General features: G+C 46.1%; 1 protein-coding gene across 1 annotated transcript in view; it reads right to left on the bottom strand.

Annotated features, from left to right (window-relative positions):
• The window catches only part of ADARB2 (adenosine deaminase RNA specific B2 (inactive)), a gene marked incomplete at both ends in the record, with an annotated part of 372,267 nt that overhangs the window by 170,373 nt on the left and 187,343 nt on the right, over positions 1 to 14,551 (bottom strand). The gene's annotated exons all lie outside the window — the stretch shown is intronic.

The following is a 14,551-nucleotide window of genomic DNA, read 5'->3' as shown; positions in this document are numbered from 1 at the left end:
AATCTGAGAGTCCTTTGCCAGGTGGCGCCCAGGGCCGGTAGTGCCCGGAGCTGAGGATGGTGAGGAAGGGGCTGGGGCGGGGTGGCGGGCACCGCACTGAGGCTGCGGGGAGGGCGTCTGTCTCCAGTTTCCCTTCTCCCCCCGCAGAGCCCGTCTCCAGCCACAGCCCCAGATCCAGGAGCCACAGCCCCTGCCCCGCCCCCCGCCATGAAGTCTGACTGACGCCTCCCAGGGATGTGGCAGGAGGGGGCGGTGCTGTCCCCATCCCTGGAAAGCACTTGGCATAACTTGGGGTCCGTGTGTCAGGTACCCAGGGACACTGGGCACCAGGGAAGCACAGGTGGTCCAGGTCAGGAGTGGGGGAGGGGCCGGCCGCCCTCCTCCAGGACCCCTCACCCACCCAGGAGGGTCCTGCATCGACTGCCGCATCCGATCCTGGCGAGGAGCCTGCTGGGCCCTCGAGCCGTGGTTGCCTCTTGGCTGCTGCGCCAGCTGCCGCCCGAGTCCCATTCACTTCCGAGGTCGTGGCCAGAGTTCTGACTGAAGGGCCATTCATTTTCTCCTTTATAATTTTTCATCTGTCTTTTGTGCTAATTCCCAGGCCTGAGCTCAGGCCTCTTCCTCAGGGTGGGATCAGATGGAAAACCTAGGAAGCGTGTGGATCCGGTGAGAACTCGCCCGCCAGCTCCGCGGGCTGACGAGCAGCACGTCATTGACAGCATGGGGGCGGTGCTGACGAGTCCCCATCCCCTTAACGCCCACCTCAGGTGAGCACGTCCGTACCCTCTGAGCTCCTGGGGAGGGGTCCTCACAGGGGTCACTCACCGGCTCTGACTCTGTGAGATGTCCCATGCCTGTGTCATCCTGGCATCTCGGGATGGCAGGTCCCGCTGACAGCTCTGGATGGAGAGAAGGAATTCCAGACCCCCCTCCTCCCCCCAGGTGTGGACTGGGCACATCTGCGAGGTCCAGAGATACCTCATCCTAAGAAATTGCACACTGTTTCCATCCAAGTGTTTACAGGTGTGTAAGTTCTTCCTAAACAGGTCTAGATCCTTTGAAAATGCCACGCATGCAGGTGAATAAGACAACATCCGTCTGCTTCTCTTGGGATCCTCATGGTTAAGTTTATGTATCCGAGGTCACGCACCGCGGATAGATCCAGGCCACCCCCATTCTCCACAGAGGAGCCACTCAGAGAACATTTTCCATGAGGCTGTGTTGTAGGGACCACAATTCCCACCCGGTGAATTCATCAGACTTTTCCAGACTCGTGTCCCTGGAGGTGGACGGCCTGTGGTCCATCAGCACAGTTGTCCGAGCCCTGGGCTTTGGTGCAGATTCAACTTTAATGTGAATTGGGACCGAGGAAGGACAAGTTCAGGCCCAGGCCTTGCGGGTTGAGAACAGAATGGAGGGGGTTCTAAGAAGAGGAAGAAAAGTGAGGAAGCTAAGGCAGGTGTCAGTCCAGTTCTGCAGGCTCGGCCTCGACTTGCCATCTTGGCTGTAAATCTATTTACTTTCTTTCTCCCTCTGTCTCTTTCTCTCCCTTTCCCATGATCCATTCTCAGAAACCAGGAGAGCCGCTTCTGGAATTATATCTACCATATAAAAGTTATAATACTTTTTGTCTGTATCTAACAGTTTAAGTGTTTATCAATTTAGCTCTTTGCTACCAACTGGAGAGACTCAGGATTCAGGAAGAGCATTTGTGTAAAAAGGCATCACTGGTTTTCAAGCTCCTGTCAGTTCTTCAAAGCAAGCATCTTTCTGAGTGAACCAAAAAAAAAAAAAATGCTTGGTTAGGTTTTCAAGAACTAATTAAGGCCTGTGCAGCTTTGTGAGAAATAACTTTCTCCTTCTCAGGCCTTAAGAATTAGACTGAGCTTGGAAGGCACATCGGGAGCTGTTCCAACTGTTTCTGTTTGGGCCGCGTCGACTTTAAAGCCACGGAGCTTCCACTGCTGGTGCCTGAGGGAGATGCAGGATTAGAGGGTGACATGACACCTCGTGTGGGCACTGAACCTACGCTGAAACAGTGCCCATGAAACCAACACACACTGGCTGTTAACTGGTCAGCTTTGTTTCCCAGGGATGGCAAGCGAAACTCAAAATGAATAATGTCGGCGTTCCTGACACAGTTCTGGCACTCCGTGCTTTGGGAAAATAAAAATAAATGTTGGTGCTGGCGGATGGCAAAGTCTGCTTCTACTTCCTTTATTCCATCTTGAGCTTTTTATTTAAAAGCACATTAAGCTCACTGGGTAGCTGGCTCTGACACAGTGCTGGGCCCCCCTTCATGAAATGAAAGCCGTCTGTCTGCCTGGGACATGGAGGCCCAGTAATTTACTCCCTCTGCTGTCATTTTAAGTGCTCCCCGCTGCAGGGATGGCAGCCTTCTTTCTATAATTATAGTGGAATCGGAAGTCTAACACTGACGTGCTGCACACCAGGCCAGCTATATACAACAGTCGTTGCTCAGCCGATATGTTTTTAATATGTCATCCAAGCAAGGTTGTCGGGATCAATCCCATCCTTTTTTTCTGAGTTTTTCCCTCTAAAATAACAGTATCACTTGAAAATTCAAGTATTCGTGAAAGTGAAAAGTAAAAGAAAAACAGCACCAAGCAAAATAAAGTCAGGCCCAGTTGCCTATTTAGTCCGTTGTAGGAAACGCTTTCAGACGGAAGCCCGAGCTGGTCCAGCAGTGACCCCTGGGGAGTGAAGGCGAGTCTGCTCAGCACTCGGGCCTCTCGCTCCAGGTCTGCGGTGGGAGCTGCCATCTGCTCTGGGCAAAACTGCTCCCTAGTGCTGTGGGTTGACTGGGGCTCAGCGCCTGCTGTCCACACCTGACGAAGCATGCCCAGCTCACGTACGCCCCCCCATCTGGGGGGTCCACTTCTAGATGGTCTCATGGCACACGGTGCTACTCCAGCGTCCAGATGCTTCAGGACGGAGAGGCAGCCAGCAGCTCGTGGGGGAAATACCAGCTACATCTAAGGAGCTGGAAGAGGATCTGGGTCATGGAGGCCAGCAGACTTTTCAGCCCCAGCAAAGCGGCAGCCCCGGCGGCCCGTTCTCATTCACGGGACGAAAGGGACCTGGCTTCTCAGAACCAGAACTTCAGTGAGTTTCCTTTTCACAAGCAGAAGTAGCCATCGTGTAAAGCTGACACCCCAAACGAGCTGGGACGATTACAGGAGAACCACATCCATGTCATAGCGAAACACCTTTAGGTTTGTCTGAGTTACTGAGTATGAAATCCAGGAGAGCGACTCCTGAAATTGTGTTATTTCGCAGACGAGAGGACGGTGCGCGGAAAGATGAAGCTGTTGCCCAAGCCCCCAGCTGGGCCAACCTGTGGCTGAATCGCCAACCCCCATGTTCCTCTGCCGCAGCAGCGCTGCCTGGCCACCCAGCCTGGCCCGATGGCCCTCTAGGAGCAGGCGGTGGCTTCAGCTGCATCCGGCTCCTCTCTTCCCTCTGCAGCTGAAGGCAGACACTGCAAGAGGCATTTCTATGAGAGCCAGGACCACAGGCTGGGTTTACCTTGGGCGCTTCCATGGCAGAAGATACAGATGAGGGCCCCTCGCTGCTCCTCGTGTCTAGAACGTGTGTTAATTGCACGAGGCCACTGAATGTCATGACCTTCCTTTTGTTGGCAAAATGCAAGGTTTTCGGATAACATTTAGCAGTCACATCTGGACTTATGCCATCTTTAGTCCCTTGCTTGGTTTGGAATTATTATTATTATATTATTTAGTATTCTGATCTTAGAATTTGTCTTTAAAATGTGCAAAAAGTTTTGAAAACCATTAGATACTCCAAGTTTCACTTAATGGATGGTTACCAATTTTTAATACCACACTTTTACGCTGTTATAAAAGTTAAATTTGGGGGCTTACTGAGAAGTCCCAAAGAATGAAGACCTCTAGAATAGATTCATGGAACAAGAAAAGGGTGATCAAGTGAGGTAATAATTAGCTTGAGAATCCTGATGTAACTCATCAAGTTGATTGGTTTGATAGTAGTTACTTAATTGATAATTTATTCATTCCTATATGTTTCATATTTTTAAAACAGCTTTATTGGGTTATAACTGATATAGAAAAATCTGGACATATTTAATGCACACAATTTTTTTTAACATCTTTATCGGAGTATAATTGCTTTACAATGCTGTGTTAGTTTCTGCTTTATAACAAAGGGAATCAGTTATACATATACATATGTCCCCATATCTCTTCCCTCTTGCATCTCCCTCCCTCTAACCCTCCCTATCCCACCCCTCTAGGTGGTCACAAAGCACCGAGCTGATCTCCCTGTGCTATGCGGCTGCTTCTCACTAGCTATCTATTTTACGTTTGGTAGTGTATATATGTCCATGCCACTCTCTCACTTTGTCACAGCTTACCCTTCCCCCTCCCCATATCCTCAAGTCCATTCTCTCGTAGTTCTGTGTCTTTATTCCCATCTTGCCCCTAGGTTCTTCATGACCTTTTTTTCTCTTAGATTCCATATATATGTGTTAGCATACGGTATTTGTTTTTCTCTTTCTGACTTACTTCACTCTGTATGACAGACTCTAGGTCCATCCACCTCACTACAAATAACTCAATTTTGTTTCTTTTTATGGCTGAGTAATATTCCATTGTATATATGTGCCACATCTTCTTTATCCATTCATCCGATGATGGACACTTAGGTTGCTTCCATGTCCTGGCTATTGTAAATAGAGCTGCGATGAACATTTTGGTACGTCTCTTTTTGAATTATGGTTTTCTCAGGGTATATGCCCAGTAGTGGGATTGCTGGGTCATATGGTAGTTCTATTTGTAGTTTTTTAAGGAACCTCCATACTGTTCTCCATAGTGGCTGTATCAATTTACATTCCCACCAACAGTGCATGAAGGTTTCCTTTTCTCCACACCCTCTCCAGCATTAATTGTTTCTAGATTTTTTGATGATGGCCATTCTGACTGGTGTGAGATGATATCTCATTGTAGTTTGGATTTGCATTTCTCTAATGATTAATGATGTTGAGCATTCTCTCATGTGTTTGTTGGCAATCTGTATGTCTTCTTTGGAGAAATGTCTATTTAGGTCTTCTGCCCATTTTTGGATTGGGTTGTTTGTTTTTTTGATATTGAGCTGCATGAGCTGCTTGTATATTTTGGAGATTAATCCTTTGTCAGTTGCTTCATTTGCAAATATTTTCTCCCATTCTGAGGGTTGTCTTTTCATCTTGTTTATGGTTTCCTTTGCTGAATGCACAAAATTTGATGAGTTTGGAGATACATATATACCCATGAAACCATCACCATGTCAAAATAATAAACATACTTCACCTTCAAGTTTCTCTCCTCCCCTCCTATTTTTGGTGATAAGAACACTTAACATGAGATTACCATCTTAACCAATTTTTAAGTGCACAATACAGCACACTATGCTACACAGCAGATCTGTAGAACTAAGTCATCTTTCCTAACTGAAATTTTATACCTTTTGAACAAAAACTACCCCCAGCCCCTGGAAACCACCATTTTACTCTCTGCTTTAAGAGTTTGACCATCTCACATAATGGGATCATGCAGCATTTGTCCTTCTGTGACTAGCTTATTTCACTCAGTATAATGTCTTCAAAATTCATCTATGTTTTTGCATATGGCAGGATTTCCTTCTTTTTAAAGGCTGAATAAAATTCTATTGTATATATATGCACATTTTCTTTATCCATTCACCCATTGGTGGACATTTAGATTGTTTCCATATCTTGGCTATTGTGAACAATGCCGCAGTAAACATCTTAAACTCTTCCCAAAAAACTGATGAAGAAGGAATACTTCTCCAAGCAAATCTTATGAGGCCAACATCACCTTAATGCCAAAGCCAGACAAAGATACTGCAAGAAAAGAAAACTATAGTCCAATATCCCTGATGAATATAGATGTAAAAATTCTTAATAAAATGTTAGCAAACTGAATAAGAAAGCACATTAAAAGGATTGTACACCATGATCAAGTGGGATTTATCCCTGGGATGCAAGAATGGTTCAATATATGCAAATCAATAACGGTGGTACCCCACATTAACAGAATGAAGGATAAAAATCATATGATCATCTCAGTAGATGCAGAAACAATTATATGACAAAATTCAACATCTGTTCATGATAAAACTCAACAAACTAGGTTTAGAAGAGATTTACCTCAACATAATAAAGGTCATATATGACAAGAGCACAGCTAACATCAAATTCAATGGTGAAAAGTTGAAAGCTTTTCCTCTAACATCAAGAATAAGGAAAGGATGCCCACTCTTGCCACTTCTATTCAACATAGTATTGGAAGTCCTAGCCAGAGCAATAGACAAGAAAAAGAAATAAAAGGCATCCAAATTGGAAGAGAAGCAGTAAAATGTTCTCTGTTTGGACATAACATGATCTTATGTGTAGAAAATCCTGAAGACTCCATGAAAAAACTTAGAAACAATAAACAAATTCAGTGAAGTTGCAGGATACAAAATCAGCATACAGATATCTATTGTGTTTCTGTACACAAAGAATGAAATAAATGAAAAGGAACTTTAAAAACTAAGGCCAGGGCTTCCCTGGTAGCACAGTGGTTGAGAGTCCGCCTGCCGATGCAGGGGACACGGGTTCGTGCCCCAGTCCAGGAAGATCCCACATGCCGCAGAGCGGCTGGGCCCGTGAGCCATGGCTGCTGAGCCTGCATGTCCGGAGCTGTGCTCTGCAACGGGAGAGGCCACAACAGTGAGAGGCCCGTGTAACGCAAAAAAAACAAAAACAAAAAAAACCCCAACAAACCAAGGCCAGTAAAGTTGCAGGACACAAAATCAGTGTACAGATGTCTATTGTGTTTCTGTACACAAAGAATGAAATAACCAAAAAGGAAATTTAAAAACCAAGGCCATTTATGTCAAAAAGAATAAAATACTTAAGAATAAACTTAACCAAGTATGTAAAAGACTTGTACACTGAAAACTGCAAATCACTGATGAAAGAAATTGAAGACACAAATAAATGGAAAGATATCCCGTGTTCATGGATTGAAAGACAATATTGTTAAAATACCCATACTAGCCAAAGTAATCTGCAGAGTCAATGCAATCCTTATCAAAATCCAAATGGCATTTTTACAGAAGATTTTTAAAAATCCTAAAATTCATATGGAACCACAAAAAACTCAAATAGCCAAAGCATTTTTATTTTCTTGAGAAAGAAGAACAAACATGGAAGCATTACACTTTGATTTCAAAATATATCACAAAGCTGCAGAAGTTAAAACAGTATGGTATGGCACTTGGAGACAAGAATGGATGGGACTTGCATGGGGAATGATGAGCAGTTTAGTTTGGATGAAGCAAATGTACTTCATATGGATGTGAGGTGGGAACTTGCACGTGAGTCTGAGTAGTCTGGACGTTGGCAAGGCAGCCAGAGAGCTGGGACACTTAGCATTGGAAGGTCCCTTCAAGGTTATGTAGCCAACTCTCTCCCTGATGCACAAACCCTGTCTCAGACTTTCTCAGGCACAGTCCATTTAGCAGGGAAGGTACCCTGAGCCACCTCCCAAATCCATTTCTGTTTGTCTGCAGCAAAATAACTCAGATATAACCACAACTGTTTCTAATACAAGCACATTTGAATGGCATTATGTGCTTATCTTCTTTATCAAAAGGGGTATTGATTACTGATATCTGAAATGCAATACATATATCTTTCCAACTCCAGTGATTGGAAGTTATAAGCCAAAATATTGTTGATGAAAATATGTATTGCCATACACTATAGGCACTGTAGGGCTAACAAATGACATGTAACAAAGATAACTGAAAATGTTAAAGCTGAATTAACAGAACTTTACACTTAGAATGAAAAGCAGCAACTTAAAATCATGACTAGCTCAAAATTGCATTAAAGATATATTCTTTTCACAAACTGCAGGAATCCCACTTATCTGTGTGTGCATATATTTAATGGAGCTTTGTAATAGCCAGGATTTATCATAAACACATAATTTCAATCTTTATTAACTCCAGAACACCAATTTTTAATAAATTTTATGTCATATGGCAGATTATGTGTAAGTGATCTTCAGATGTAAATATAGATAAAATCTATTGTGTAAATTGCTTCTAAGAGCCAAAGAAAGGAGAACCCATAAAGACACCCTCACATTTCTTAGCAGACTCACACCCTACGGCAGAAAGATCCCAAAGGAGTAGTTTTCAGCCTCCAAAGAATGTGAACTCACTTTTCCACAAAATATTTCATTCCACAGTCAGAGCTCTCCAGAAGGGTTTTATTACATTATTATAATCTACATCCTTGTAAAATATATCCACTGTCCTCCTTCTGAAACCCACAGGGCTAGAGAATTCTATTTCTATATGTCTTCAATTATCAGGAGAAAACTAATTGTTCTTATTCTGGTTTTCATTTTGGGTGTGTGTGTGAAACTAAGATATGCTTTCTTTTTAAACTTTCTGTAGCTTAGTTTCCTCCAGTTCTAACATCCACTACACTACCCATGCTTCCAGGTCTGTGTGCCTTCAGAAATTTATGATCTACTTCCACATCTAAAAATACTGAATAAGGCAGGACCAAGGACAGCGCCCGCACCTCCCTAATAGACACCATTCTTCCCTGAACAGTATCCTCTGCGTACTACCATTTGAACAAAGCAGTCGTCTTTGCCTGTGGTCATTTAGATGATTACAAGTCAAGTTTATTTATGCTATAATTCAATACACCCTTCCTCATCTTGCCATCAACGAAAACAATTCAGTCTAAGATTTCAACAAACATATTGGGCATCTCCTGTGTGCCAGATAATGAGACCACTGAGATGAACAAGATATAATGTCTACCCTTGAGAAAGTGGGTCCAAACATTACGGTAAGTGCAATGGCAGAAGAATGTATGGGGTGACAGGGTGGGTGAGAAGGTGGCCATGATGGTGGCCTCATTCATGGAACCTTTCCTAAAGGATCAGTAGGAGTTACCCAAACACAGGGGAGAAGCGCCATCCACATAAGGGAATGGGATGAGGGGCCCGGCGATCCGTGTTGCGGGGGGGTCATGTGTGGGCTGTGTGTGTGTGACCCTGTGGGCCTCAGATCAGAGAGAGCCTTGTTTGTGGGGAGGGAAGGGAGTCAAGATATATTAGGACATAAATTTACAGGACCTGTCGACTTGAAATATGGGGTAAGGGGAGAGAGAGGTTTGGGGTCAGACAATTTGAGTGGATTCTGGTGGTTTTCACCAGGACAAAAAATGGAAAAACAGAAGCAAATCTGTGGAGCGGGGAACGATGGAGAGTTCAGTGTTGGAGATTTGAAGTGCCTGTGTGTCACCTAGGTGGAAACACAAAACAGGTAGTGGGATGATTTACAGGAGTCAGAGAAACCGGGTGAAACAAGGCGCAGCCTTCCAATGCTGAATCCTTGTTTCGAGTCCACTGACATCTGCTGTTCTGCGGGCCTCGTGTTTACATTTTGTATTAACACCTCAGCCTGTGTCTCATCACACCAGCCTTTCCTCCGGTGGATTAATGCCTTCTCCTCCTTTTGTGTATTTGTGTACAAAACACACTTTGCTCTCACACCTTGAACTCAGGGCACCACTGTGCAAATTCCAGGGACTCACAGGGTGTAAAACTTGGCTCCTGCCCCCGGGGGTTGACAGTCTAGGGAGGTGACATTGGTGCTAACTGGCAAAACCTGCAACCCAGGGACCGGTTCTGTAGTGGAAGCCTGTGTGGGACACAACAAAGAGGGGGTCGGGAGGTGTGCAGAGACTGGGGGCCAGACGTGGGGAGGGAGAGGGTGGCAGGGGAAAGGGTCTGAACCACCCTGCAGGAGGCCACGGGGGTGGGGGCACGACTGGAGGAAATCGAGGACACCTGGTGGGCGCGTGCCAGTGACCACACGGGCTGGGGAGACACTGCTGACCTGTGACCCCAGGTGCGGCGGGAGGTGAGGGACAGACGTCCCCAACCCGGTGGGTGGGTGGAGGGAAACACCTTCCAGGAGCGTAAGACTTGTCTGTTCAGGAAGTTGGATTCACCCTGTGTGTCCAGAGGTGCTGAGCTGGGGAGCCAGGGAGGGAGGGCTTCAGAGAGAAGAATGACCAGCCCTGTGCATCCCGGAGGGAGGATTCTCACATTTACTCTGCAGCTTACTGTGTATTTGTCACCATCCCTGCCCTCCTCGATAGTAACTGCTCCCACAGGTGGGGACACCCATTTGCTTGCCACCCAAATTACAGCCTTGGTCTGCACTTGTGGGATAAATGGATGGATACGTGCACTTTAAAGAACAGTGAGAAGGAATCAGTCCCCCCAGGGAGGCTAGGGTAACATTATTAGGACCCAGGGACCCCATCTCCTCCCCAAAGGGCCCAGGCAGTCACTAATCCTCTGTCCTCAGGGGCCTGTGGGTTTAAAATAACCAATGGGGAGAAATGAAAACCATGTCCACAGGCAGGTTCATAGGTTTTCTGAGCAGTCTTCTTCCTTGGGGTTCATTGATTTATTCTCTTACATAGTTACTTAAAGCAATGTGATGGAAGGCATGAGACTTGAGTCTAATCTGCTTTTTCTCCCCAAATTACCAGTTACTCATCTCTAGGCCTCAGCTGCCTTATCTGTGAAAAGGGATAATAATATTTCACCTGCCTCACTGTCAGGAATCAAGTATGTATCAGGAATCTCCTAGGCTTTGAAATTTCCCTTGGAATTGTCCCATGGCCTGAGCAATTTTGAAGGGAGAAGGAGACACGTTAGAAACAGAAACAGAAGCCTGTTTATTTCGCCTGGTGTTGCTCCTGTGTATTTATGTCCCGCTTGTGTGAGAGAGACAATCACATGGAGATTCTGTGAATGTTTCACGCTCGATGGATATTTTGCATGAATCTGGAGCTGAAGTTAGGGCTGACCAATGGGAAGGAAAATGTGTAAATCAATTAACCTTTGTGTTTGTACTTCATCTCAAGACGTAAAGGCCACTGGGAGTGAGTCTTAGGAACGCCTCCCAGGCAGCCGAGGAGGTCATTGCATGAATTTTCAGGCAAAAGAGAACGGTGTCTGTTCAGTCTAAACACAAATTTTTGTTTCCTCCCAAATCTAGGTGAAAAATCATTTGTCTTGGAGACAGTTAAGCACGCCCGAGAGAGCATTCTAGCTGCTTTGAGAACAGTGGGAGCACGATGTGTCTCCAACAGAAGAGATGCATTTGAAGGTGAGAAACTGTCACCTGTGATTCGAGGGAAACTTCTGCAGGAGGAAAGCAGCCTGGGGGGAGGGGAGGGGGTGTCAGAGCAGAGTCTCGAGCAGAGCTCTGGCGGGGGCGAGGATGGACTAAGCTCTACGATCAGCACGAGAGAGGCCAGCAATGTGGGCAGGGGGCCTCGAGGGGTCGGCCTCACAGAAGCGGCTGGGGGCTGGGGATTGGGGGTGGGGGAAGATGGGGGGGCAGGTCACCCCAGGGAGCCTGGCCACCCTGCTGCTGGGCTGCACCCACTCAGAGCAGGACGTTCCAGGAAGGAGCCTCAGGCCCTGCGGTGTCACGGAGGGAGAGCTCCACGCCCCGGCCTGGGTGGTTTGGGGGTCCCGCGTTGTGAAGGCCTCATAAAATTTGTGGTCTGACAGCTCCTGAGAGGAGGCCTGAAGCTGACTGACAGTCCGGGAGGCTGAGGCTGGGATGGCGCCTGGCGAGTGGATCTGCTCCTGCTTCCATGGAAACGCACAGGATTGGGAGACAAGGTGCAGGTTTCAATGACAGTCTTCTTTTTATAACTTCCCTACCTTATCCTCTTCCATCTGACCGCTGTTCGCATGGCTACCGGATTAGACAGGCCACTGGCAGCCAGAGCTCCTATCTGCCCAGGGGATTTCACAAAGTGTTGAGGAGCGCCCAGCTTCCTGGGGAGGCCGGGGCCGCGGCCACAGCGCACACCCCTGCTTGCGTCCGCTGGGTGGAACCCCTGGAATGGTCCTGGATACTCGGCCCCTGTTGTGTAGATGGAACGGCGAAGGCTGCGTCCATGAGGCCCAGATGTGGTTGGCCGTGTTCCAGTCACAAGTTGTGGATTACTTACAGCGGTTTCCTCTCTTAACAATTAGAGAGAACTGTATCGGGCTGCCTAAGTGTGGAAGAGTAGTAATCTTGGGCAAATCATAGTAATTCTCCCCAGAATGCTTCCCCAGCACACGGGTCAGGATCCCAAGGCACATTTTATTGCCAGTTGAGAAAACACTGCCCCTCGGGATGGTGCTGCCTCTGTATCCACCCACTGCAGGCACTGGGGCAGCCTGGCCTCCTACTCTGATAGGAGGGGCTCACAGTCCTTTATTGGAAGAACCGTTACCTTGACCGTGTGATAACGGTCCCAAGAACAAGGAGAAGCAGCAGGTAAATACCTGGGGTTGTCGACTTTGAAATGAACACAGGGAGGCCAGAATAAAGCGTCACCCTGCGCATCTCCTTTCAGATGAGAATACGATGTTTAATTTTCAGGGAACTTCTTTGCTGCTATTGTCCTTAGACTTAAATGTAGACAATTTCTCTCCTATTTTCTTATTTCTAAAAACCTTATAAGATTTAAATTATAGATTCAAATGATGCTAAGAGCAAAACTGAGAAAAATAATAAATTTCAAAACGGCTTTTTCAACACTCCTGCTCCAAACATCATAGTTACTTTGTCAGTTATTTTTCTGGACGCTGTTAGCCATAGGCCTTTGGGATCTAAATATCCCCATCACTGAACCAACAGGATTCTAGTGGTATAATAAGTTGCGGCAACCTGAGTGACAGCTTACAATTCGGCAGTAATTCCAAGAAAAACTTAGTCATTTTGTCCTAGCTACACAAATATTTGCAGACAACAGTACTTAGTTCTCTAGTGAGCAAGTAATTTTCAACAGCGTTTTGCTTGAGAAGAAACAAAGGTCTGTCTGGAAAACTCAGAGATCCTTTTGTCCTTCCCATCCTAAGACATTGCTTTTCTGATCTCTCAGTGGTGTGCTTTACACAATAAGAAAGTAATTTTGACTGTTACATGATAACCAACAAATTTTTAAAAAATGACCTGCCTTCTTCCATCTCCAGTGTGGAGAAACTAATGAAAAAACAAAACAAATGAGAACAACGCAGCCCACTCAGGGCTGCCGATGTCATTGTGACCTGCGGTGACCTGAAGATGCCTCTGTCGTCATCACTGTCCAGGACATGGGGTCGTCCTCTGCTGCTGCCTTTCCTTGAGGCACTTTCTCATGTGTGCGTTTGAGAAGGTGGTAAATACACAGACGGCTGTGATACGGTGTCATCTAATCAGGGCAGAACTGAGCTTGTCCGAACGGGTTCAGCTCCCACTGCGTTTACAAATCGCCACTATGGGAACTGCTGACCCTCCAGTCTCAGCCACGACACGGAAGCAACGTGATGAAAACATCTCTTCTTCTTCCGCTGGGTGTTGGGGGATTTGCCTTTTCCTGAGTGAGAGGCAGCCTCTCATCTATTGACGACGCAGATACACATCACAACTGCTCCAGGTCTTTCTCTCCCCATTTATTTTGCCTTCCTATTTCTATTCCTGATATTTCTTGTTTAACAAATTGTTCTTGATGTGACGTGTTCACAATAAGCCCATAAGCACAGCTGAAACACAATTTCCTGCTCACTGCAGTCAAAATACATTAATCCTCTGGATATTTCCCCAGGACAATACTATCTCTCATGTGCAGACTTTATTTCTTTTATTCAGCTGCAAAGGAAACAAATCCTTGAAAATTGGTTTGAAAAGTGACACACAGAAAAGTCGGGGCTAGAATTCCTGGTGTGCAGAGTTCGCCTTAAACACTCGTGTTTGCAAGAAGCACCGTCTGTCAACCCTCATGTGTGAGAGAAATTAAGAAGAGTCACTCCACAGCTGATCGAGGGGGTCCTCCAGAGTCCCCTCACGTCCCCAAACGCAGGGTGGGAGCCGTGTCAGCACCCCCCCACCCCCGGTCCCCCGCGAAGTCCTGCTCTGTCCCAGTTGTGGCTCCAGGGAGGCCCGGCACCACCTCAAGGGACACAAACTGTGCAATTTTCAAGTAAACTTGGGCATCTAGGCGGCTTATTCTCCTGACAGTTCAGTTGGTGGGGACTCAGGTGAACACACCCTGCTTAGCTCGAAACCTGGAAGCTTTCTAGGTAATCAGGTAGGTAGGTGTGCACACCTGCACCTGCACATGTATTTTATGTGTCAAGGTGCATGCTTAGGTAGGCATGTAGGTAGGTATGTATGGAATATATGTAAGTATATCTGTATGTATGTGTGAAGTATGTAGGTGCATATGTAGACAACTATGTAAATAGACACATAGGTAGGTACGTATATATGTAGGTACACAAGCATGTATGTACATATGTATATGTGAAGGTAAGTATGCAGGTACATATGTGGATAGTCAGTAGGTATGTACACATGTAGGTACATGTGTAGATAAGTATCTGAATAGATATGTAAGTATGTATGTAGGCAC

This window comes from Hyperoodon ampullatus, assembly GCF_949752795.1.
Source record: "Hyperoodon ampullatus genome assembly, chromosome: 3".
NCBI lineage: Eukaryota > Metazoa > Chordata > Mammalia > Artiodactyla > Ziphiidae > Hyperoodon > Hyperoodon ampullatus.
The sequence above is the reverse complement of the archived record's forward strand: the minus strand, read 5'-3'. Positions and strand labels throughout refer to the sequence as shown.